Raw genomic sequence first — 27,577 nt, 5'->3', positions numbered from 1 at the left:
TTTGGAGTAGGCAGGAGACATTGTAAGGCCCCCTTAGAGAGGCTGAGCTCCTTATGGGATATGTGCAGGCTGCATCTCTTAATGATCACTCCAACTTTGAAAGCAAGGAAGAAAGGAAGAATCTCTCAACTCTAAGCTTCCTGAACATGGTTTGGTGTCACGTCACCTGGGAGACTTGACAAAAATGGACATTCTTTGGCCCCATCACAAGACCTGGTATTAGATGTGGGGTCTGAAGATCTGTATTTCAAGAGCATTGTAAAATGTTGCTAAGGCAGCAGAAGACCACCACATTGTGTCCTTGAATCTTCAACACACTTCTGAGGGCTTAGGGCTTTTTACACCGATTTTGTTTATAAGGTTATTGAGGCTCAGAGAATTTAAGAAAATTTACTCATGCTCACACAACTAGTATACCAGGATTAACTCTGCTCTAGGAGAAAATGCAAAATTTAGAGATCGCTTAAACAAGACAGTAGTTTATTTCTCTCTCATGGAATCAAAAGCTGGAGTTAAGAAGTTCAGGGACCCAGGCTCCTTTTAGCATGTTACTCTGGTGCCTCAACATGAGGCTTCCTCCTCATGGCTCAAAATGGGTGCTCCAACTCCAGCCATCATGCTCACCTTCCAGCCCACAGGAAAGAAGAAAAGGAAGACACATCCTGGAAGTATTAGATACAAATGGCTCTTCTTTTTGGTAATACATCATCTCATATTTAAAGAACAGAAGAATATAAACTTGTAAGGCTTTGATGATATGTAGCATTACGTTAGGATTATCATTAAAACATTTGTATATTATATATATGAATCCTGACAAGAGCATTTACTCCTGAAAATGGAATAAACACAGCAAAATTTAGACTGATTTGCAAATCAGCAAACAGATTATGGCAGTATTTATCCATGGTGGACAGGACCTCATAGCTCTAGGTATTCGGGGGTGCATGGAGATAGAAATGACCTCCCATTTTTTTGCCCCCTGTCCTTCTGTCATTGGCCGTTAACTTACTTACATGGCCACATCCAACTCCAGGAAGACTGGGAAATGTAGTCTTTATTAGCAATTTCAAAATCAGAGATTCTCTTATTACAGAAGACGAGGCTAGAGCCCTATTCTTAACCCTATCCCTAAACTCCCCACCCTAACTAAGAAGACATGCATAATGGAGTATGGAGAACAAGACGATATTAGCAGCCTTTGCCACCAAGAACAAGAATTTAAACGACCAACTGCCACATGTTTTTATTTTTCTTACTTAACCTTAACAACACCCAGTGAGGCAAGTACTATTATTATCTGCACATTCAGATGAAGGAACAGACTCAGAGGGGATAAGTTGCTTGCTCAAATCAGTTAGATTATCTAACATGGCAGTTAGATCAAGGATTCAAATGCAGGAAGGTTTAATCCTAAAGCTAGGAGTTATCCTTCCCTATGCCATGCTGTAATGCCAGCAGAAGGCGGGAGGAGAATCCTCATTAAACAAGGCTTCACTGTGGGGAAGATACCTTCCACTCAGTTCTGAATCCATGCATTTGGAGACAACCATCACAGCTTCCCTATCATCCTGGGCTGGTTCTGTCATGTGCACCAACCCCTGACCGTATTTGGGGAAATGCCAAGATTCCCTATGTGTCCCTCATGCTAATGAGACACACAGGCCTTGCTGCTGCCAACGGAGACACCCGCTGGTATTCTCAATCCAAGCACTGCTTCTCATCTGGGACACTTTATAGTGGCCGTCCCTATATTGTTTGCATCACAGGTAACCCCAGGGGCCTAAGAATCAAATGCTTCTTTCTGGATATCAGTATCTTCTGCTCACTTAGAAGGGATGTTTCTTCTCTCAAACAACTCTGTTTTCTCCCTTCTGAAAAATGTGTTTGTTTTCTTCTCCTTCTTGTCCTCTTCTTCCTTTTCCTTCTTGGACCCACACAATGAACTGGATGATACATATTCCCAGGGACCATACGATTGTCACTTGCTTCCACAAAAGGCAAAGGCATCACTGTCCAGTGAAGGGGTGGACAAACTTGATCTGTAAAGGCTAGAAGAACATACTTTAGGCTTGTCAGGCTAGTTATGCCAACTCCACTCTGCCTCTAGCAATGAAGCAGCTGTAAACAATATGTAAATAAATGGTTGTGTTCTGATGAAACTTTATTACAAAAACAGAGGAAGTCCTGCCTTGACCCAGGAGCCCTGGTTTGCTGACAACTAGCCAGGTGGTTGTCGACAAAATCCCAGTTTGCCCATCTTTTAGTGTAGGATGAGGCTTATCTACCTAATCTCCTTGGGCCTCAGTTCTCCCATCTCACAAATGGGGATAAATATTACCTTATTACGGTAATAAATTCTCTGATCCCAAAACTTGCTCTGACCTCAGGGACTTTGAGTTTGCCTTGTTATCCATCCTAAGTGCCCCTCCCTCCCACTCTGGCATGCTGGCTCCACCTCATCATTTAGTGCCTTAAGCCGCCTTCTCAAAGGTTCCACACCATCCCCACCCAAGGTGGTAGAACTCCCTACCTGGCACATGACAGACACAGAAGCTGACTTGTTTAAAGCTTGGAGGTTGATTCTTTTCCAGATGAGGAAAGATATGATTTCTGCAGCTCAGAAACTTCCTGCACTGAGGATGTCACTTTCTCCCCTTTGCCAAAATCCCCAGAGCAGTTCTCTTGCAGGATTTAAAACTCAAGACAAGGAAAATCAACACACCTTTTTCCATCATGTGCTTTTCAACCCTGGACACTTCCTGTCTTAATTTAAGTGTCTACCTGGGCTAGCAGAGAAAAGAAAGTGAAGGAGCCACCTTCAAGGCCCTTCAACCAAGCCAAAAGTGCAGAGTTCCACTGTCTGGTGACCCATCCCCACCCTGCTGATAAGCCTTCCATGAGTCACTTGGAATTTTCCACCTAGATTTATGAAATCCATTTTCCCTGAGACAGGCTAAGTAGTTTATAGAGAAGCAGTATCATTAGGTTAATGATTCCCCATAAATTATTACCCACACCGCCTAGTTAATTTCACAAATGGAGCCCTAATAGTGGAAGATCAATTGCTGGCCTTTCTCAATTCCCTGGGACAAGCTTGGCTTAGGTAGGTGGGGCTCCCTAATAAGGGTTTACTCATCAGGTTGAATCCCCACTCCATAATAATCCTCCACTGGGCACTTTGGGATTCCTACTGCAGCCTAGGTATGACCTCCCCATCAGCGATGCCTCAAACAAACATCAGCGCTGGGAATGATTTCTATCTCATTTCATTCTTGGCCGTGACTTTTCATTTCCCTTTGAGGTCTGATTTATTTAGCTGTTTATGAAGTGACCCATTTCGCTTGAAGCAACAGTGATAGGCATTTGATCAAATAGGGCTGCAAATCTCATCTTCCACCATCCGGAATTTTTATTCCATCATTACTTAACAAGATGGAATTAAATTGGGGAGGAAGCAGGCTCTTGCATATGCATTGGCCTCATTTTGTGGTTTTATGACCTCTCTTGGTGTTGCATCTTTTCCACATTACCAAGTGTTCCCAGGGAAAAGCAGATCCATTTCTGATACCTGAGGAATTTTATTCTCCACCCTGATTTGCTTGGGTTCAGAAAGCTGAACCAGAAAGCTCTGCCAGAAAGCTGGCAGAGCCATGTAAGGGATGCAGATTTCACGAGCATCAGCCCATCTTTAGCTGAGGTGGTTCCCACAAGGAAACACTCTGAAAGCATTTTCCACAGGCTAGCCACACTGCCAAAAGTCCAACCTCCTTAGAATCAGGTCTGTGTTTTCAATTCGTCTTAGAAGTCTTCCTATTCCTTACCCAAGCAGACATAGCGTGACATAGAATGAACAATGTTAGCATCATCATTCATATCAAAATTATCAGAAATTAATTATCAAAAATTCTTGCAGGTGCCAAGTACTACCCTAAGTGTCTTTACATCTGTGTCCCCATTCTACAGATGAGAAAATTGAGTAAGAAACAGAACTAGAATTCAATTCTCATTTATTCATCACCACAGTTAGGTTCTTAACAATTGCATGATTCTGCCTCACAAGGAAATACTTTCTCTCCAAAAAGCGAGGGGAAGTAATTAATATCTACTGTATATCTAGGTACTGGATACCTTTCCACATTATCATATTTAATTCTTAAATTCCCCCTGTGACATATACATTTATTTGCCCATTTTACAGGCAGGACAGCTAAGACTTAAAAATATTAAGATAACCTGACTCTAAATCCAAGACAGTAATGATCTCCATCCAAACCAGGGATCTTCAGAGAAAAAGTATCAAGACAGCAGATTCTACAGCAAGGTATCTCAGGGTACAAAGTCCCGAGCTGGCCTTCAGGGCATTCACCAATTATTTATGCAAAACATAGTGTGCACGTGTACATGGGAATATTTTCTAAGGAATGGTCCACAGCTCTGAACACACACTTGAAGGGTTTTTAAACCCAAAATACATTAAAAAACACTTGTCTAGAAGATGAGAAACTGCATCTTATAAATATTTGTTGACTTCAAGGAAGCAATCAGTGATCAACACAGATTTTCAGTACCTACTCTGCATGGGGTGCTGTGAAAAAACCGAAAAGATAAATATCCATCCAAGTCTTCAAAGAGACAAATATTAGGAGTTCAGAAACTCCTCCTAGGAGGAACAAAGTCAGCTCTTGCCATTTCCTTTTTAAAAATTTTCACTGGCTTTCTATCCTACTGAAAATAAAACCCAGAATTTTCACTGTGGCCTACAAGCAAGGCTTAGCAGAAGCCTCCTCCACACCACTCAGCTCTTCACCTAGCTGGTTTCTTCTCATCCTTCAAGACTCAGAATGAAGATTGCTTCATAAAAACCCTCTTTGAACTCATGTGACTCTAGCAAATGTTGGGTTCCCTCTAAGCAATTATTACAATCTGTGATCATTTTATCTATGTGTTGACTTACGCATTGTCTGTCTCCCCAGCTAGAATATAAGCTCATAAGGGTAGAGGCTTGCCCATCCTGTTTACCAGCCCCCAAGGGCCTGGCAGGGGGCTTGGCACAGAGTCAGTGATCAACAATATCACATGGATGCATGGGGAAATTACTCGCCTTCTCTAAGTCTCAGTTTTCTCATCCGTAAAGTGAAGACTCAGGCTATGGGTGATTTCCAAATTATATGCCCCAGGAACCAAGTGGCCTCTCAAAGCACCTTAAGACCCCACAGACAGAAAGAGATACAAATAGTAATGTCCGTAGTCTCCTAGCCTCACCCCATCCACGTATTTTAAGTATTGCCACTTGCAATAAGATCTCATTTGTAAGAAAAAGAACCCTTCAGTTTAAAGGCAAAGTCTTGAATTGCTGGACTCTGAGAAACTTGCTAGCTCTAAAATCTATAACCTGTAGTCAACAACCACAATTAGTGGTAGAGAAGAGAAGAAACCTCAGTAGTATAGAGAAGGGCAGAGATGCCATCCAGCTAGGCTAGTCCTGGAAGACCTGAAAGAGGAAGGACTTGAACATGATCTTGAAAAATAAGTCAGGAAAACAGGAACAGGAGGCACGGCGTTCTGAACGATGGCAGTGAACAGTGCCTAGATGGGGCATTGAAAGAGCAAGAATAGTTCTAAGACAATGGTCTCCAAAGGATAGTCCCTGGATCAGTAGCATCGGCATCACCTGGAACTTGTTAGAAATGCAAGCTCTCAGGCACATTCCCAGACCTACTAAATCGGAACTCTGGGAGTGGGGCCCAGGAATCTGTGTTTCAACAAGCCCTCCAGACATTTCTACACATGCTCAAGTTCTAAGGTTATAAGGGGAAAAAGGGTGGGATGTCTGCCGAAATCCAACTAGAAGAGGCAATCGGGACAGAATCCTGGGGCATAACTAATTTCTTCTTAGCGTTTCGCAGCCCTGGCTGCACATTAGAATTACCTGGAGAGCTTTTCAAATTCCTAATGTCCAGGCCACATGCCAGACCAATGAAACAAAAGCTCTGGAGATGGGACCAATTAATTCATATTTTTTTAAAACCTCCCCTTGTGGTTGTGCTATATAGGCATGGAGGAGAAGCAGGTGTCTCTATTTCATATAGACTGTGTGGCAAGAGTAGCAAGGAAGTAATACACCTGGAAATTTTGCTTGATAATTTAGCCTTTTGAGGTTCACCCAGTTGCTGCAGAGAGGTGATGTTGATACTGTTCAGGAAGGATAATTAACATGATACAAAAAAGAAAATGCAGTAATAGAATGAATGCATCGTACATGTACCTCATAAGTAGTTCTGTGCAAGAAAGAGAGGGAGAGTCAGAGAGAAAGGAGGAGAGAAGAAGAGAGGAGAGAGGTGATTGTTTATGTTTTCTCTTGTTGGTAGCAACAAAGTGCATTGGGTCAGTAGAATTAGATGAAAGAGTCTGAGCACTAAGGACATCTCAAAGAAAGATACTGAGCACTAAGGACATCTCAAAAGAAAGGAGATTGCAGAGTGGAGTTTGGAAGGATGTTTTGCCAAAGACAAGGAAAAAATCAAGGACTCTGAGATCTGGACTTGGACTTTCTGAGTTCAAATCCCTTCTCTGCCATTTCATCTGTGACCTCAGTCACATTGCTCAACATCTCTGAACTAGTGTCTCCATTTGTGAAATGGGAATAACAACAATTGTTATCTCGCAGATTTTGTGTGATGAATAAATATGTTAATCTATGCAATGTACTTACAGCAGTGCTTGGTGCTCAGCAATGAATAGTTATATTAATTGTTGTTTTTGATTCTAGGTTGTGGTTCTAAAGGTATACACTGAACCAGGAACTCAGGCATGAATTCTTGACATGGGACATTCTTCTTTTCTTCCCCCAGTAACATGGCTGTGACTCTTGCAAGGAAGCCATGTATACATTAATTCATGTAGTCACAAGTGTCTTACCTGTGTTGAATTGTTAGCAATTGCTGTGATTGTTGCTTCAACTGCTCTTCTGCCTCTGGCCATCATCAAAGAGTGTCAAGTCACCCCTAAAGGTATAGGAAGAGCTCAGAGACTTCCAGCCAATATAGTAGGTGATCTGACATGAGGAGCCCTTTCATACTCTGAACACATAGGAATACTGGATAAAATGTAGCATCAAAAGCTTCAAATACATAGCTTGGATCAAAAATAAAAGAAAAGAGAAGCCCAGTTGTCATAAAGGAAGAGAAAACTAAATGAGCCAAATGGTCCATGAGATATCAGAACTTTATACCCATAGAAAGTCATAATACCAATGCCTGGAGAGCAGAGTCACATTCATATGAAGGGATCTATAAAGATCAAAGCAGGAACCATAAAGGGCTTTCCATCCATGAAAGTGGCACTAGAAAGCTCTACCTACTGGCTTAGGCTCAAGGCATACAAGTGGGTTGATCACCTCAGACTGAAGTTGGTTAAAGATCCCCTGAGAGAAATGGAAACATCAAGCCTGTACCATGAGCTTCCCCAATCTTGAGCCCCTGGGAATCCCAAAGAAAAAAATCCCACTAAAGATGAGTTCACAGTTAAAAATTATAGAACACATTAAGAAATCAAGCCCCCCTAGCCCCGCATGAGAGTCAAAAGATGCAACTAATGAAGGAATTAAAACCATGGGAAACATGCATGCAATCTACTTAAAAATCTCTTTGAGTTTGAGTATGTAGTCAATAAAATAAAATAAATAAAATAGAGTCAACTGTGGCTATTGAGCATTAATCACAAAACCTACAAAGCCTGCCCAAAGGAGATTTACGTGTTGAACGTTAGATTGTCACCTGTTCGGTTTCTGCCTACTGGTTTTAAGAATGTGGTGAACAGGAGTGAAAAGAGAACACTCTTAAATGTATGTAGGCTGGTACAATCTTTCTAGAAAAGGCAAGTTACCAATACAGAGGAAGCCTTAAGTATACACTTTGGAGAAGCCCACTTTTAGGGATTTATTCTAAAGAAAAAGCAATAGATACAGGGAAAGATTCACTACAAGGACATTTTTTTCAGTGCTAAAAAATTGGAAACCTCCAAACATCCAGCAGCAGGGAATTTGTCAAATAAATGAAGATACATCCAGATGTTGGGATTCTAGGCAGGCATTGAAGTGGATGCCGTAAAAGAATGCTTAATGGCATGGAAGGATGCCCATGACATTATAAGCTAAAAAAAGCAGGCTATGCAACTGCATGAGCAAGACAATTCCATTTTTATAAATATAGGAAATACTATGGTTTAATACTTAATTGCAGCAATTCAATTATGAGAAATGAATATAATGCTGGAAACAAATGTTACAAACAGGATTATCTTTGAGTGATAATGCATTATGTCATTGATGGAAAGGCACCAATGGCCCAGTTGAAAAATGAAAATTGTCTTTAATAGAAAAAGATATGGAAATTTTTAGACCATTATATGATGCAGAAAATAATATTGTAAGTGATTATGATAGGTGCACAGATCAATATCTACATTATATATTCTGGCACACAGATCAATGTCTACATTACATATATGGCTTGAAGGCAACCAGGGAAGGCTTCTCAGAGGAGGTGACATCTAAGCTGGATTGTGAATGCTGAGAAGTTTACCAGTTAGACAATGTGGAGAAAGCAATCCAGAGAAAGGCAGAATGAATGAATAAAGAATTGATGAATTGCCCCAGCACTTTGGGAGGCTTAGGCAGGAGGATGACTTGAGTCCAGGAGTTTGAGACCAGCCTGGGCAACATAGTGAGACCTCCTCTCTACAAAAAAACAAAACAAAACAAAACAAAAAACCAGGTGTGGTAGCTCACACCTAGCTGCTCAGGAGGCTGAGGTGGGAGGATTGCCTGAGCCTAGGAGTTTGAGGCTGCAGTGATTGTGTTCCTGGACCAAACTGAGGGTCAGGCTGATATTTCTTGTGGACCAATAACAAGATGCAGATGAACTGAGGAGGAAGAGAGTTTTCATTTCTGTAACCTCTCTACAGGGAGAAGGCCTGAAAAATATCACCAAACCAGCTCAAAGTTACAAAGTTTTTCAGAACTTATATACCTCCTGAGCTATATGTCTACGTGTAAGTGTGCATTTACCTAAAGTCATAAGTGATTCACTTCTTTTAATCTATAACTAAGATCTAAGTCCTAAAGACCTTCCTCCGGAACCTTAGTAAATTTACTTAATCTAAATGGGTCCAGGTGCTGGGATGATTACCCTTATCTTATCTCCTGCTAAATCATGGAGGTTTGGGAAGTTCCTTCAGACCCCCAATAAACTTGTTTGTGGAGGCCTAGGGAGTTTCTTCAGACACCCAATAAAACTTTTTAATCCTAAATGGGTCCTGTTAAGAATTCCTTCCTTATCTTGCCATGCTTCAAGGCCCAGGAAAGGCCCGGGCAAAACTCTTGGTGTACTTGCGTTACTTTCCAGCCTTTATATAAGGACACTGGCTCTTTCAGCTTTTAATATTTAACTTCACCGCTCAGTCAGTGCTAAAATAGTTGTATGGAGACCTGCGTTAGTGAGACCTGGCCTGCCACAATTGTACCACTGCACTCCAGCCTGGGTAACAGCAAGACCTTGTCTCAAAAAATAATAATAATAATTGATGGATCAAGTGAATGAAGACAACATGAGAAGATTCTTCGTGAAGAAACATGCCCAATGAGAGAGGATAGTGTCATCTTTGTGAGGTCCTAAGGAGCAAGCCCTTGGAGAATGTCAGGAGGAGACTGTGGCTCATAGTACCTGTGATGACATGTACTACTGACTGTGTAATTTCAGAGTAATCGCAGGGAAAGAGCATGAAGTGCATTTTTAGGCATGGGAAGACACCTTCATCAGAAGTAATAAATCTGAAAATTCTTCCAGACACAGACCTTCACGTGTGTGAAGTATTTTAGGAACAGCCAAAATCACGTACAATGGGGAAGTGCATCCTAACATGGTGGAACATGGGACCTGCCTTTTCTCCTGTCTGGGATCAGGCCAGAGTTAACGCTTTGGTGGCCAGTTCTCTTTCTGAATATGGAGGAGAACTGAGAGATTTAATAAAAGTATATGGGAAGAGATGGAGGAAGGAGATGGCCAGTCCCAATGAAAAGGTTTCCACTGTGAGGCTTTCCCGGAAATCCGGAAATGTATGGCCACAGTGAACTGACTGGGAAACTTTCTGGCCTGCAAGATTGTTAGATTGTGTGTGTGTAAAAATGATAATCAACTGTCTTCAATAATTAAAATACAGGCTCACCTGAAGGCAGAGAGGTGAATTGTTTGACCTCTTAAGACCTTCCTTCAGCCTTATTTTGCAGAATATAGCATGGCTAAGGGAATGTGATATAGTAAAAATATATATCTGCCTTATTCCCAGTTCCTGACATAGTATTTCAAAATACCCTGGAATTTCCTGAGTGATAGAAGTATCTTTTGTTATTCATAATGGGCACCTTTTGACCATACCAGAATTTAGGCTAATGAGACAACTTATGGGAGGGGTGGGGATCTAGGTAGCTCAGGATAGGGGCTGGTTCCTGGAGGAACCAAACACATAATTAGAGGATTGAACTTTTCAGCCCCACACCCCATCTCTGGAGAGGAAAGAGGGGATGGGATGGGAATTTAATTCAATCACATAGTTAACGATTTAATCAATCGTGCCTACATATTGAAACCTCCATAACAAGTCTTGGACACCAAGGCTTGGGGGCACTTCTAGGTGGATGAACACATTGATGTGCTGGAAGAGTGCCACACCCTGGTTCCATGGGAGATGGTACGGGATCTCTGTGCTCCTTCCCCCTGCGTTGACTCCCAGATCTTGACCCGTGCATCTCTTCCATGTGGGTATTTCTGAGTTGCCTTCTTTAATAAAACTGCTATTGTTAAATATAATCCCTTTAGTGAGTTCTGTGAGTCATTCTTGTGAATTGCTGAAACTGAAAGGGGGTCATAGGAACCCCCAAATTGGTGACTGGCTGAGCAGAAGTGTAGGCAGCCTGGGGACACCTGGGATTTCCTGTTACTGCCTGAAGTGAGGATAGTCTTGTGAGACTGAGTATCTTAACCTATGGGACCTGTGCTAACTCCAGGTAGTTAGTGTCAGAATTGAATTGAATTGTAGGACACCCAGCTGGTGCTGGAACATAGGGAATGATGATGACAACTGATGTTTACTGTGCACTTACTATGTGCTATGTGCATACAAATCTTTCATGTGCATTTTCTCAGATAAGAACTCAGACCCCAGCTTGCTCCCCAGGGTTGATGGTTGCAGGTCTTCTCTTTACAGCAGGGATAGATCCCTCTATGTTTATAGGTTTGAATCAGGTTATACACTGCTCAGGATGACTTCAACTGGCAAGGGATTCTACAACTTGTGTTTCTGGTTTTCATCTCTACCTGCAGCCCTTCAAGCAAGCAGTTACAGATCTGTAAACACTCCAGGGATGCTATTTAAAGACAGTCCTTTGTAAATCAAGGCGCGCTTCTGAAACACAAATGGATGTAATCACCTCCTAATTTGCCTGGTTTGTGGGCTTGGAGTTGCTTGCTTGCTTTATTTAGACTGTTTTGGATCCTGTTGTGGGCTGAGAATCAACAGCATCAGCTATAAGTGTGTAGGCACTGGCTGTATTATGTTTTGTTCTGTGCAATACCAAGTGTGATGCCAAATGTATGATTTTTTTTTTTTTTGCAATACCATAAATTACATATCCAAGTGAACATTGTCTTTCAAAGTTCTCATCTTGAGAAGGTACTTTCCCTGCACCCCCACCCACCTCTGCTTTGAGTAGCCAGAGCACCCCTGCAGCACCCCTCTTCTCAGTTCTTTTCCTGAGCTTCTGAGGGTTCTTCCAGCACAGGGACTGTGCTGGTTTGACTTTGTATTCTTACCCATAGCATGTGATTGGATCCTACTCACTCTCGCTCTCCCCTGCAGGATCTCCCCATTTCAGTCAACGGGCAAGAATGCAACCAAAAAGAGAGTTGCAGGTGTCAGAGGCATTTGAACCAGAGCAACTCCATCTTGAATAGGGGCTGGGTAAAATAAGACAGATCTGCTGGGCTGCATTCCCAGGAGGTTAAGGCATTCTTAGTCACACGAGATAGGAGATCAGCACAAGATACAGGTCATAAAGAACTTGCTGATAAAACAGTTTGCAGTAAAGAAGCCAGCCAAAATCCATCAGAACCAAGAGAGTAATGAGAATGACCTCTGGTCGTCCTCACTGCTACACTCCCACTAGTGCCATGAGAGTTTACAAATGCCATGGCAACATCAGGCATGGTCTATCAAGGGGAAGCATGAGAAATCCATCCATTGTTTAGCATATCATCAAGAAATAACCATCAAAATGGGCAACCAGTAGTCCTTGGGGTTGCTCTGCCTATGAAGTAGCCATTCTTTATTCCTTTGCTTCTGGAATAAACTTGTTTTCACTTTATGGATTCACCTCAAATTCTTTCTTGCACGAGATCCAAGAACCCCCTCTTAGGGTCTGGATTGGGAGCCCTTTTTGGTAACATTCAGGTGCAAGGTGATGGGGAGTTGGAATAGGGTATTGGCCATGGTGATTGAAGAGGCAGACCAAAGTGTCACCCACTCATTGGATGTATGAGATGTGGCGGTGAAGGAGAAAGAGATCCCTCTTACAATCTCTTACTACAATGCTTAGTGACCCTTCAGAGCCCTTGTCATGCTTTGTGATCACAGTCATTTGTGATTGTTTTTCCATTGCCTGCGTCTTAGACTATGAATTCCAGGTGGGCAGTGGGTAGCAGCTGGCATACATAAATGACAATTTACGGAATGAATAAATGACTAAACAAATGAATGAATATGTTCTCTCCTGACAGAAGCCCACCCAAGCCACATGCTTGCTGCATCCAGCAGTTGGGCTCCCTAATTTGGTTTCAAGCTTGAAAGGTGGAAGTTCTCACAGGGTCCCTCAGCCCCCATCATAAGGAGTCCAAGTGCAGAACACAACTGTTCAGATTCACAGAAGACATCACGATCACATCCCGATTTGGGGCCTAACTGAGACTGAGCAATCATCTTAGCCCAGGAGTCTTACAATTCTGGAGCCCAGGGACACTTTTGAGACTCTGACAGAAGCTACATGGCCTCTTTTCTTCCCCAAGTACACATATGAACATAATTTTGCCCAATAATGCAGAGATTTCTTTGACCACACATGGACCAGCCCCAGAGTTCTGGGTTAAGAATCTAATCCAAGATTCTGGTTTTAAAAATGAGCCCAGAGGGCCGGGCGTGGTGCCTCACATCTGTAATCCCAGCACTTTGGGAAGCTGAGGCAGTGGATCATTTGAGGTCAGGAGTTCAAGACCAGCCTGGCTAACATAGTGAAACCTCATGTCTACTAAAAATACAAAAATTAGCTGGGTGTGGTAGCACACACGTGTAATCCCAGCTACTCCGGAGGCTGAGGAAGGAGAATCACTTGAACCTGGGAGACAGTGGTTTCAGTGAGCCGAGATCACACCATTGCACTCCACCCTGCCTGAGCAACACAGAGAGACTCTGTCTCAAAAAAAAAAAAAAAAAAAAGAACACAGAGAAGGGAAGTGACTTGCCCAAAATTAGATAGACGAAACAAAAAGAAAAGAATCCCTTATTTGAAATGGGAGTGGTCAGGTCTTTCTCATTTTCCCAGACCCCTCACTTTCTCTGGGCAGAGACAACCAGCATATTCATCCAGAGCTGAACTTTTCCATTTAAAATTCTTTATTTAGCATATAAATGCATCTTCAGAAGTTTCTTTTGGACCAAAACATCCCCAGGCAAGGTTTGGAGATTTAAGGAGAGAAGAGCCGCACACTGATGTGTATGTGTTGGGCTGTTGTTAGTTGGGGGAAGTATTTTTCATTTTTATTCTCTTTTTAGACTGTTTTTCCAAGTGTTTTCTGGCTCAGAGTGGACCAGAGCTCAGTTCTGCTCCATAGGATTAGTTAACAATCTTTGACAGTGCTGCATTCTCAGTGGAAGTCAGGCTTCCTGCAAAACACTGAATTATTCACACCAAACAGGTCACATTTGCTGAAGTAGTAAGTAGAATTTTGTGTGTCAAAGAAAGACTCATTAAATTGAGTGCTTCAGTACAGCAAACACCACTGGGATTTAATTTATTGCTGCTGCTTGACATCTGCTTCCCCAAAGTGAAGGGGACTGCCTCTGCCCACGTGGGCACAGAGAGTGAGCCCATTTCTGGCTGTGACTAGAACACTTGTCTCATGAGGGTCAGTCCTTCACCCATGATATCGGTGTTTGGATCATAGAACCTGCTATACTCAAAGCCCTATGGGGTAGAGATAAGACTGGTCATTTTTTGGATGAGGTGGGCGCTCTTATCCTAGCATCAAATAATGCTGTCTTTATAAGAAGTCATTTGGTTGCAATAAATGAACATTTTATTATATTAACCCAAGCAAAAGGAGTTGATAGGTGGATAAAGGTGGATCTCATCAGAAGTCATCAGAAGACGATGTTCTCTAGCCTTCCCTCTCTCTCTCTCTGTAGACGTGTGACAGAAGGAATGAATACATGAACAAATGGATGTAATACATGAATAAATAGGAATCCAAGTGCATGAACTATGGTAGGTGGCCACACAACTTCTGCTTAAATATACCCCCTGACAACCTGGATATAGCCTAACCTGAGTTTCTGAGGAGGTGCAAACACATGTTGCTGTCCATGGTCCTAAATAATCACTGAGCACAGTGTTTGTTTGTTTGTTTGTTTGTTTGTTTGTTTGTTTGTTTTTGTTTGTTTTCTCCTAGCACTGCCTCAGCACATCCCAACTGAGCATCAGGTGGCCTAGAGAGATGGAGGTAAAATTGCTGAGCTGGAAGTCTTGGCTAATGCTAGCATCTGCATATTCAGTTCTAAGCAGTTCCAAGCCCTTCTCAGTTAGAGTCTGCAATAAGTGCCTTGAGTAGGCCCAGGGGATCAAGCAACCCAATTAACCTGCGTTCACCCCAGTGTAATGTGCCAGTTTTTATGAATGTGCGTGTGCATGCACTCAGCACCCAGGTATCCAGAGGGTAGCCTGCTGTTCACATCAGCATGTCTCCAGGCAGAATGCTCCCACTTTCTTTGGCCCCCACATCTCATCTTGCAGAAATAAATGGAGATTTGCAATCCAGTGTGTAGTTCATCCTTCTTAAAATCTTGCAGCTGTCACCAGAATTCTGTGGCCCTGTCAGCTCCTCAATTGGGTCTAAGAAGGGAGTGTTCAGGTGCACTATTGTTGTTCTAGATATAGATTTTGAATGTTGGAACATCCAGGATTAATCCTTGCTTTCCCCTCCCTCCCAATCAGCTGGAGCTACAGTGACTACTTTGAGGGCATCTCCCCTTAACTATCATCCCCTCCTCTGAGAGCTGCATTTGTGTTATGCTATTATCCTGCATCATAGCCCTCCCCTCTGCCACTGGTGATTGGGCCAGACACTTATGCCTAATGGCCAATCAAACTATCTTTCTCAGAAATCTGGGATTAAGACTGAGAGGTGCTGATTAGTCTGTGGGTCAATCAAACCACCCTTCCCAGAAATTTGGAATTAGGACTGAGAGGTGCTGGTTAGTCAGTGCTATCTGTTGGTAATGGTATAAGCAGGGTAGCTAGGGAGAAAAAAAGAGTGCCTTCCTCAGACCAGTTTTCAGACAGATTGAGAGAGAAAAGAAGAAAATAAAGAACAGAGTTGGGACCCAGGGAACATGTGACAGAGTTATTGCTAGACAAACAGAGAGGTTTCCCTTAGACCTGGGATAGCAGGACCCCTTCCCAGGCCCCACATATCAGCAGAATTAACACTTTGGAGATATTTCTTCTCCTTCTGGAAACTTTCTAAGTCCTGTCTCTAGAGCCTGAAACTTGCTGGGTCTGTCAGTGCCATCCAGGCAGGGTACCCCAAACTCAGACCAAGTGTATGAACTCCAGCCTCTGCTCCTACCCCACATGATTCTCTCTGAACCTTTTCTCTATGTACTGTGTCAACCAGATGCTCCAAAGATTAAAGTTGCTCTGGGTCCTGTGGCCTAGTAAGCTGATAGTCTCTGCTAGCCCCAGTGTGGTATTTCCTTAATGGCACTGGGTGCAATTGGTCCACAGAATGGTGCCAACATGCTGCTTTCGGCTGATGCACATTGTTTACAGAGACAGGAGATCCACACTTCCAGTCCTTCTGGAAGCTCTATAAGGAATGCAGTACCTCTCTGTAAAATCTTGCCGTTTATTTCAGCCAGTCCAAAGGAATTGTTCTCTACAGTCCTGCAGCCAAATATTGTGTTGAGTAAGAGAGCAGCTTCCACAAGTCCCTCCCCACTTAGAGCTTCCACCACTGCATCTAAGAAAGGGGATCATACTCCTGATATCTCCTTCACAGAGCTAGTTAGTGGGTTTAATGAGCTCATTTCTTCATGTCTTTATTCATTTATCAAATACTGAGTACCTACCGCATGCCAGACACCAAAGGTACAATCGTGGCTAGGCATGGCCCAAGCTGCTGCTTTCATTTAAACTTTACGCCTAGCAGGAGGAGACAGATAAGACCACACGAATATATATAAGTGTTATGAAGAAAAATCAGGCAGAATTGATAATTTCTGGGAATGTGATATGTGTTATTTCCTATAGGGTGGTTGGGAGAGGCTTTTCTGATAAGATAGCATTTGAGCGAAGACCTGAAGGAGATGAGGAAATGAGCCATGTGGACATCTAGGGGAGGATAATCTTTGCAGAGGAAGTAGCAAGGGCAAATGCCCAGGGGCAGGGGCACGTTTGGCATAATAGAGGAACAGCACAAAGGTCCATGTGGCTGGACCAAAGTGAAAGAAGAAGGGCATGATCAGAGGTGTGATCAGGATGTGAGGTGAAGAGTTGATCCTGTAGGACCTCGAGGGCCACCATAAGGACTTTGATTTTTCCTCTGAGTGAGATGGAAAGCATGGGAGGTTTTTGAGCAGAGAAAGGATGTTGTTTTCACAAGATCATTCTGGCTGCTGGGGTTAGATAAGACTGAAAGGGGGTGAGGTGGAGGTTGGAATATGGACAGAAGCAAAGAGGTCAAACCATGATGGTGGCTTGGATCAGGGCAGTATCAGTGGAGATGATGAGAAGTTCTGAGATTCTGGAAATATTGCTTTTGATGGCAAAAATTTCAATTACTTTTGCACCAGCCTAATATTTTGAAGGTAGGGCTTGTAGGTTTTTCTAACGTGCATTGTGAGAACTGCGCACATAAAGCACACACCTACCACTGTGCTTGGCTAAGGGGTGGAGGTCTGGTGTGTTCAATCAAGGGTCCCCCACAGTCTCTGCTGAGGGAAATGTTTCATCTCCTCTTGGACATGGGCTATGGCACTAAGACATGAGCCTTGACCTCCACTCTACCCCTAAGATTAGAAAAGATAATAGATGCCATCCCTACAGCAGCAGATAGTAAAATAAACTGATGGTCCTTCTCCTAGTACTCCTCACTAGGTACCATATTTTATCCTACTGTCCCCATGAGTAAGAAAATATGACCATTTTTATGGCATCCACTGATCTGTGTTCCCAATTATTGCATGCAATCTTTTATGCATATAATAAACATTTATTGAGCTGCTATGTGGACCAGGCACAGATAATACACAGATTCCTTACATACAGACCCTTCCCCAAAGAAGTTCATGGTCTGGAGAAGGAGACAGAAACTTATCAAAAACAAATAATTATAGGAAAGTGACGTCAGCAAGATGGACAACTAGAAGCCCCTAGTACTCATTCCTGTCACAAAGACACAGCCAGAAAAATAGATAAATAACTATATTTTAATGAAAATAACTGAGGGAGATTGCTACAGTGCATCAGAGGAGTAACAGAAACCCTGGTGAGTACAAAAACTTGAGATGGCCACATAAAAAAGGGACAAATTCTGGGCTTCCACCACCCCATTCCCCAACCAGGATTACCTGGGAACCAGAAAGAACTTCTCCCTGCAGTGAGGAGGTAAGCAAGAGGATCCCAGTCACTCCTATCAGGACCTTCGACACTACAGACCTCACCACTGAGGTTCCCTGTGGTCCTCACAGGCACTAAGACTGGCTGAGGAAAGTATCTGAAGTCCGCATGGCTGGGATTTTCCTAGAAAAGGAGTCAGCAATGTGCCCCACTCCCTGTAGCCCATGTGGCTACCGCACTATGCCATCTTGGAGTTGCAACCATGGCTAGAGTGTATCTTGTTCTAGGGGTGAGTAGCCATGGTTCCCATTCATCCTTGAGGCCAAGCCATTGCCAAAACACCACAGCCCAGTGGCATATCCCCAAGCCAAGTTGCAAGCAGCTGCTACACTTTTCCTCAGGGGGCCAAGAGAAGGTAGAGCCACCCCACTTACTCTTTCTTTAACTCCCTTGAGCCAGAGATGAAGGAGCACCCTGCCTCCTGAGAAAACAGTACCCTGGCCATTCAGAGTAGTCATGCCTCCTAAGTTGAAGCAGCACCTTTTATCCGAGGAAATGCTGCCTTGGCAACCCAGAGTGGTTATGCACCCCAGTACCTAAGTCGAAGCAGTGCCATGAATCTCAAGGAAATGGTGCCTGAGACCTCAGCTGAAGTGGGATATCACCCCCTTGGGGGAATTGGTGCCCTGGCTGAGCTGAGAAACTGCACATCCCAGGGCTTGGCTGATGTAGTACCCTGCATCCCAGGGAAACAGAATAGTGGCTGATCTGAGACACTCCACCCACTAGGCCAAGCAGCTCTAATACCCTGCTTCCCTGGAGGTGGACTTTCTTCCTAAAGTTGGAGCTACTGATTCAGCTGAGAAGTAGAGGAATCACTATGTAGTTCCCTGTCCCCACTAGGATACAAACAGCTGTTTCCACCGTTCAAGGGTACTTGTTGCCATGGTACCTGGCCTCAAAGAGTCTGGGATTCTTTCCAGCTTTGCTACCTAAGGGTATAAAGTTACTACTATGTGGTGCTTCATCTCCTGGGACTTGAGTTGCCACTAAGCTCTATTGTCTCCAGTTCCTAAAGTGCAACCATGCTCTGCTCCTTGAGCCCAAAGTTCCAGAGCACCCCTCCTTCACTGGTGCCAGGCAAGTGCTGAGCTCTTCCTCCCAGAGGTATAACCACAGCTACAACTAAGTTCCCTGGGACCAAAATGCTAGGAGATGCCTCAGAGTCACAGATCCTGGCTTTGTGGGCAAACTACATCCAACCCTGCCACCAGGGATGCCACCTTGAACCCCAAGACCTAGGTGCCACAATAGATTCATAAGACCCTGAGCCTAACCCCGCTGCCCCCACCAGTCCCCACCACCGACAGCTGCTCCAAACATGTGCACCCAGAACCCAGTCCTTCTGTAGTAGTTTGTAGATTGTATCAAATCTGACACCAAGAGGGATTCCCTCATTTTAGTCTCCTGCTGAGACACCCACAGTTATTGCTGACATTGAACACAGGTGAAGAAGTTACACACCACTGCACCTATCTGGAAACAGACACACCACACCCTTCCCAACTAACATACTAAAACCCAACTGCAAGTGAAAGACTTTCTCTATGGAAAGTCAACAAGAGGCAATTGTTTTACCCGAAACAGTCTAGAAAGTCTACAAGAGGCAATTGTTTTACCGGATGCATAGAGATTAGTGCAGGAACACAAGAAACATGAAATAAAAAGGAAATATGACACCAGTAAAAGAACATAATAATTCTCTAGTAACAGAACCCAATGAAAAAGTAATCAACAATTTGCCAAAAAAAAAAAAAATTCAAAATAATGATCTTAAGGAAACTCAGTGAGAAAAAATACAGATAGACAATTTAAGAAAACCAGGAAAACAATTCATGATGTGAGTAAGAAATACAAAAACTAGACAGAAATAATAAATAAAAGAATCAAACAGAAATCCTACAGCTGAAGAATTAAATGAATGAAATAAAAAATACAACGGGGAGGTTCAACAGCAGACTTGATCAAGCAGAAGAAAGAACTTCTGAACTTGAAGATAGGCAATTTAAAATTGCCCAGTCAGAGAAAAAAGACAGAAGAATGATTTTTTTTAAGTGAAGAAAGCTTGCAAGACTTATGACACACCATTAAGCAAACAAATTTTTGTATTGCAAAAATTCTGGAAAAATAAGAGAAGGGAAAAATGCATTTAATGAAATAATAGCTGAAAACTTCCCAAGTCTAGGGAGAGATATGGACATCTAGATCCAAGAAGCCCAAAAATCCCCAAACAGAATCAACCAAAAGTCCACCTCAAGGAACACTAGAGTCAAAATGTCAAAAATCAAAGACAAAAACAGCAAAGAAAAGCATCAAGTCACATATAAGAGAATTTCCATTAGACTAACAACAGATTTTCTCTGCAAACCTTACAGGCAAAGAGAGAATGGTATGATATATTCAAAGCACTAAAAGAAAAAAATAAGCAAAAGAAGAATACTACAATCAGCAAGGCTATTCTTTAGAAATGAGAGAAAAATAAAGTCTTTCCTAGACAAGGTAAAACTGAGGAAACTCATCACCACTAGACTGGACTTACAAGAAATGCTCAAGGGAATCCTACATCTGGAAGCAAAAAATGATAATCGCTATTATAAAAACATGCAAAAGTATAAAACTCACTGGTACAACAAATACACAAAGGAGAAAGAGAAAAGAATCAAACCTCAACACTACTGAAAACCACAGAACAGCAATGATAAACATTAAGAGGAGAAGAAAGGAAGAAATGATTTAAAAAATAACCAGAATATAATTAATAAAATGATAGAAATAAGTGCTTACATATTATTAATAACCTTAAATGTAAACAGATTACATTCCTCACTGAAAAGATATGGACTGGCTGAATGGGTTAAAAACAAAAACAAAAGCAAGACCCAACTATATACTACTTACAACAAACTCACTTCACCTTTAAAGACACATATATTCTGAAAGTGAAGCAAGGAAAAAGATATTCCACTCAAACAAAACCCAAAAGTGAGAAGGAATAACTATACTCATATCAGATAAAAACAGACTTTGAGTCAAAAACTGTAAAAACAGGCACAAAGCGTCATTATATAATGATAAAGCGGTCAATTCAGCAAGATGTAACAATTGTGAATATATATGCACTCAATACTGTAGCACTCAGATACATAAAGCAAATAGTATTAGATCTAAAGAGGTAGATATAATCCAATACAATAATAGTTAGGGACTTCAACACCCCATTGTCAGCTTTGGAAATGTCATCTAGACAGAAAATCAACAGAGAAATATTAGATTTAAGCTGAATTTTAGACCAAATTGACTTAATATACATTTATATAACATGTCATCCAACTGCTGCAGAATATACAATCTTCCCATCAGCACAGGGAGCATTGTCCAGAATAGACCATATATTAGACCACAAAATAAGTCTCAACACATTTATAGAAGTAGACATCATACCAAGAATCATTTCCAACCACAATGGAATAAAACTAGATATCAATAATGAGAGGAACTTTGGAACTGTACAAATACATGGAAATTAAACAACATGTTCCTGAATGACCAAAAAGTCAATAAATTAAGGAAAAACTTAAAAATTTTATTGAAATAAGTGAAAATAGAGACATAACATACCAAAACCTACAAAATGGAGCAAACGCAATACTAAGAGGGAAATTTATAACAATAAATGCCTATATCAAAAAAGTAAAAAGATTTCAAATAAACAACCTAATGATGTATCTCAAGGAATTAAAAAAGCAAGAACAATTCCAAAATAAGTAGATAGAAAGACATAATAAAGATCAGAGCAGAAATAAAGAAAACTGAGACTAAATGAAACAATAAGATCAACAAAACGAAAAGTTGACTTTTTGAAAGATAAAAAAGTCAACACACCATTAGCTAGACTAACCAAGAAAAAAATAGAAAACATCCAAAGAATAAAATTAGAAATGAAAAAGGATGTATTACAACTCATATCACAGAAATATAAGGGTCACTAGAGACTATTACAAAAAAACTGTATGCCAACAAATTAGAGACCCTAGCATAAATGGATACATTTCTAGTTCATACAACCTACAAAGATTGAACTAAGAAGATAAGGAAACCCTGAAAGACCAATTACAAGTAACAGGATTAAACTTGTAATTAAAGTCTCCCATCAAAGAAAAGCCCAGGACCCCATGGCTTCACTGCGGAATTCTGCCAAACATTTGAAGAACTATTGCCAATTTTTCTCTAACTCTTCCAGAAAATTGAAGATGAAGGAATGCTTTCAAACTCATTCTACCCTGATATCAAACCAGACTAGGACACAACAACAAAAAAAGAAAACTAAAGACCAATATCTCTGATTAATGTACACACAAAAATCCTTAAAACAAAAAACAAACAAACAAACAAAAAACTAGAAAACTGAATCCAGCAGCACATTCACCATGATCAAGCGGAATTCATTCTAGGAGTGCAAGAATCATACAATGTTTGCAAATCAATAAATGTGATACATAATATCAACGGAATGAAACACAAAAACCATACGATCATCTCAATAGGTGCAGAAAAATCATTTGATAAAATTCAACATCTCTTTATGATAAAAATTTTCAACAAGTTAGGTATAGAAGAAACTTATCTCAATACAATAAAGGGCATATATGACAAATCCACAATCAACATCATATTGAATGGGGGAAAACTTGAATGCTTTCTCTCTAAGACTTAGAACAAGATAAGGATGCCCACTTTCATCATGCGTATTCAACACAGTAGTAGAAGCCCTAGCTAGAGCAATTAAGCAAGAGAAAGAAATAAGGAGCAAACAAATTGGAAAGGAGGAAGTCAAATTGTTTCTGTTTGCAGACAAGATGATCTTATATATTTAGCAAACCCTAAAAGCTCCACCAAAAATCTCTTAAAACTGATAAACAAATTCAACAAAGTTGTAGGATACAAAATCAACACACAAATTTAGTAGTATTTCTATACATCACCAACAAACTAGCAGAAAAAGAAATCAAGAAAGCAATGTCATTTACAATAGCTACAAAATACAATAAAATACCTAGAAATAAATTTAACCAAGGAGGTTAAAAATCTCTTCTAGACAGACTATAAGACACTGATTTTTTAGAAATTGAAGAAGACACATAAAAATGGAAAGACATTCCATATTCATGAATTGGAAGTTTAATGTGGTGAAAATAACCATACTACTAAAAGCATTCTACAGATTCAATGCAATCCCTATCAAAATAACAATGACATTCTTCATAGAAATTTTTTTCAAATCCTAAAATTTATATGGAACCACAAAAGACCCCAAGTAGCCAAAGCAATCCTTAGCAAAAAGAACAGAGCTGGAGGAATCACTCAACTAGAATTCAAAATATACCACGAAGCTATAGTAATCACAACAGCACAATACTGGCATTAAAACAGACACACAGTCCAGTGGAACAGAATCAAGAACCCAGAAATAAATCCACATATTTACAGCCAACTGATTTTCAACAAAGGTGCCAAGAATATTCACTGGGGAAGAAATAGTCTCTTCAATAAATGGTGTTGGGAAAACTGGATATCCATATGCAGAAAAATTAAACAAGACCTCTATCTCCTACCATACAAAAAATGAGCTCAAAATAGATTTAGAAATGGACAAATGATCTAAATAAACATCTCTCAAAGGAAGACTTACAAATGGCCACCGAGTATATTAAAGAAATGCCAACATCACTTTTCATCAAGGAAATGCAAATCAAAAACCACAATGAGATATCACCTTACCCCAGTTAATATAGCTATTATCAAAAAGACAAAAAAAATGACAAATGCTGGGGAGGATGCAGAGAAAGGTGAGTTCTTACACATTGTTGGTATAAATTAGCATAGCCATTACAGAAAACAAAAATATGGAGATTCCTCAAAAAACTAAAAGTAGAACTACCATAAGATCCAGCAGTCCCACTACTGGGTATATATCAAAAGGAAAGGAAATCGGTATGTCAAAGAAATGTCTGCACTCCCATGTTTACTGCTTCATTATTCACAATAGCCAAGAAGCAAACCTGATATATAAACAAGATTTTTAGAGCCATTATGAAGAGAGGATAAATTCTGCTCAGTAAATCTGAAAATATTTTGCAGAAGAGAGGGCATTTGGTCTAAGTCTTGAAGGGTGCATAAGAGTTTTCCAGGTGCTAAATGGTGAAAAAGACGTTTCAGACAGAAACAGCAGTATTTTCTAAGGCACATTTTCCAAGTCACATGTGTAAAACTGCTTGGAATGTTCGCAGAAGGGTGATGGCCCTGTGGAAGGAGAATATAGGATCCACACCAGCAAATCGACCAGAAAACAGGAATGAGCTCCCACTAAGTGCCAGGCACCAGGGATACCAGTAACAAATGTGCCGGACCTAGCTCGTATCTTCATGGAGCCTCTACTGCTTGAGGAAGGAACTGCAGGAGATAATTCCCCATACTCTCCAATGGGGATACTGCCATAACATCTTGCACTTCCTGGGGTAGCATGCATCACTTTCTATAGGATTGTCTGTTGACTTGTCATGCTCTCCAATTAGACTGTGAGTTCCTTAAGAGCCGAATGCTGTGCTGGTTACCTCTTTTACACCTCAGCTCAGTTCCGGGCACACAGTGCCCACTCAACAGATTAGTGATGAAGGAAAGAAGGAATGAAAAGTTGATAGGACCAGTTTGTGACTGGCCTGCCTGCCTCCTCAGCCTCTTGAGGGAGAACTATTACTGTTGCAATAAAATACAATATATTCACTGCAAACATGCAGGAATTTTTTTAAAGCAGCAATAATTGCATTACCACAACCCAGGATCGAATTAACCACAGCCTTTAACGTGAGTTATTAAAAACGTTTTACTTCTCCCACTGGCACTTAGAAGTCAGCTCTCCTACTGAGCCACTCTCTTCCTTCATTGACTTCTCTTTATCAGGAATGTCAAGATCATTGGCATTTAGAAAGCACATTGTGTTAGCTCTTTTCTTTCCAAACACTGCAAAAGAAGTGATTTGACCTTTCATAAGGAAAATGGAACTCCCGAGCTTCCCCTACATGGCGGTGATGTCTGGGATTTCTTATCTCCTTGTCAGAAGACCTTCTCACCAGCCTGGCAGGAGTCAAGCTGGAAGATAGATGGAGCCTTTCTGATACTGTCCCCTTGACAGAAAATGCTGAGGGGGATGGTTTATTAATAGTGCAGACCAGCCCTGCTGAAGGCAATTGTGAGGAGATGGGAGAGTGAGGGGGAGGGCAATGGCCTCCAGGGTCACAGTGAACACTGCTGACATTTCATTTCTTTGACAGTTGTGCTGAGAACCATAGGCTGTTGTCCTGGGGATTGAAAGGAGAGGATGGCTACAGTCAGAAAACTAAAATAGAAAAAGTTGACTGACCCAGCAGCCAAAAGGGACACTGAAAATTCTTTCAAGGGAAAGAGCAGGGCTTAATAAGTTTGTTCTTGTCTTAAAAGATAAAGAAACAGGTCCATTGCTATCACCTACTCTTAGAGCTCTCTTTTGTGATTACTTTTGCATCTGGTAAGAATTAGGAGCAGATGAGTCCTTGGAGTATATTGCCAAAATTACCCCAATTCTTCCTTTCCCTTTGCCCATGGCCCTTGCAATGAGACTCTGCTAGTGCTCCCATCAAGGAATGAAGCCTATTTCCTCACTACCTGAATCTGGACTGGGCCTTGTGACTAGCTTTGGCCAGCAGAAAATGGTAGAATTGATATCATGTGAGTTTCAAGCCTAGACCTCAAGAAACTGTGTATATTTTCATTCTCTCTGGGATACCTTCCCAGCTGCCACATGAAGAGCCTGGGCTAGCCTATGGGAGGATGAGACACATGTGGACCAGAGTCCATTCAGAACAGCTATCCCAGCTGAGGGCCTCAAATGTGTGACATCCTAGTCAGGATCAGTAAAGTGGCCTACCCAACATAGCTGAACATATATGCAAGAACATGCCCAGCCAAGACCAGAAGAACCACCCAGCTGAGCCCAGCTTAAATTGTCAATGGCAAATTTTTAAGCCAATGGAATGGTTGTTAATTTAAGCCACTAGATTTTGAGGACATTTTGTTATACAGTGATACCTAAATGACACACTTTTATTCTTGTTCAGGCACCCCTATAGGAAAGGAGGATTTATACTTCAATGAGAAGATACCAGAACTCTATGTTAGAATGTAAGTTTCATGAGGACAAGAGCCATATTTACCTGGTTCAACCCACTGACAGAAGCAGGTGATACAGGGCAGGGGATGAATACATCTTGTATTGAGTGTAAAGATTATGCGGAAAGTTGAACATCTTCTGAATGTATACTCCAAGGACTCATCTGCTCCTAATTGTTACCAGATATAAAAGTAATCATAAAACAGAGCTCTAAGAGTAGGTAATGGCAGTGGACTTATTTCTCATCTTTCAGGAGTATACTTTCAGGGGAATTTGCCCAACTTACTTCTTCAGGTAATTATCACCCTGGTTCAAGTTTCAGTAAGAATTACTGGCAAGATCAATAGCACTTCTTAAATTTGACTTAAAGAGATGTGTGGCCTGGTGGAGAAGAGCCAGCTAATAGTTACAAACATCTCTACCACACATACTCCATTGCCCTACAAAAATGCTCCATCCACTGTCTACTCAGTTACCCCAGGGTCATTCTTAGCAACCATGCTGCTCCTCTCCCTCACTCAGTCCCCATGTCCTGTTGCTTATGCTCCTTGAATATATCTCAATCTATTCACTTCATGCCACTGCCCTACTTTAGAATCGAATGACCAGTTCAGCTTCCTAAACTAGTCTCCTAACTAATCTCATAACCTCCAATTTATTCTCCCTAGAGCAGCCAGTGTCATCTTTCCAAAGAATGAGTCTGATCACCCCTCCCTTGCTAGCCTTCAGTGGCTCCCCATTGCCCTCGGGACCAGGCTGCTCGACAGGTTTTCTTGGTCTGTGTGTGCCCCCTGCTGGCTTTCCTACTTCACCTCTCCCTGTATGTTTTCACCAAAATACACCTGTTAGATCAAGTTTAGCCTAAAGCTGCCTCCTTACATATTTTAAGTTTGTCCTAAAGGTTTCTCTATACATTGCGAACTATAACCTAAATGGAGCTGTAAACAGACTGTAGCCTACTCTTGTGTCAATCACCGAGTTTTTGGCCAATCAAAGGTGGCCAACTGTTCAAATCATGTTCATATTAGGTAGACGCCAAGCTTTAATCAATCTGGCTGTTTCTGTACCTCACTTCCATTTTCTTTACATCAGTTTCCTTTTTCTATCTGTAAATCTTCCACTACATGGCTGCACCGGAGTCTCTCTGAGCCTCCTCTGGCTCAAGAGGCTACCCCATTCACAAATCATTCTTTGCTCAATTATACTCTGTTAAATTTAATTCAGCTAAGGTTTTTCTTTTAACATACCTTTCCTGTAATACTGAACTATTTGCAGTTCCCAGGCTTGGGACATTCTTGAGCTGAGGCAGTCTCTCCACTCCCTATTCTACTGCTTGGCTATTTCTTTTCTTTTTAGGTCTTCCCTTAGAT

At 41.5% G+C, this 27,577-nt stretch overlaps 1 protein-coding gene across 3 annotated transcripts in view; it reads right to left on the bottom strand.

The window, feature by feature from the left end:
- WSCD2 (WSC domain containing 2) overlaps positions 1–27,577 on the bottom strand; it is a 299,619-nt gene that overhangs the window by 235,262 nt on the left and 36,780 nt on the right. The window contains exon 3 of one of the 3 annotated variants that reach the window (XR_003309515.1): positions 26,251–26,376. The exons of the other annotated variants lie outside the window; for them this stretch is intronic. The gene's annotated coding sequence lies outside the window, so the exon portion shown is untranslated. The remainder of the gene's footprint in view (positions 1–26,250; positions 26,377–27,577) is intronic. 3 annotated transcript variants of the gene reach the window in all.

Source organism: Piliocolobus tephrosceles, chromosome 10 (assembly GCF_002776525.5).
Source record: "Piliocolobus tephrosceles isolate RC106 chromosome 10, ASM277652v3, whole genome shotgun sequence".
NCBI classification, from domain to species: Eukaryota; Metazoa; Chordata; class Mammalia; order Primates; family Cercopithecidae; genus Piliocolobus; species Piliocolobus tephrosceles.
The sequence above is the reverse complement of the archived record's forward strand: the minus strand, read 5'-3'. Positions and strand labels throughout refer to the sequence as shown.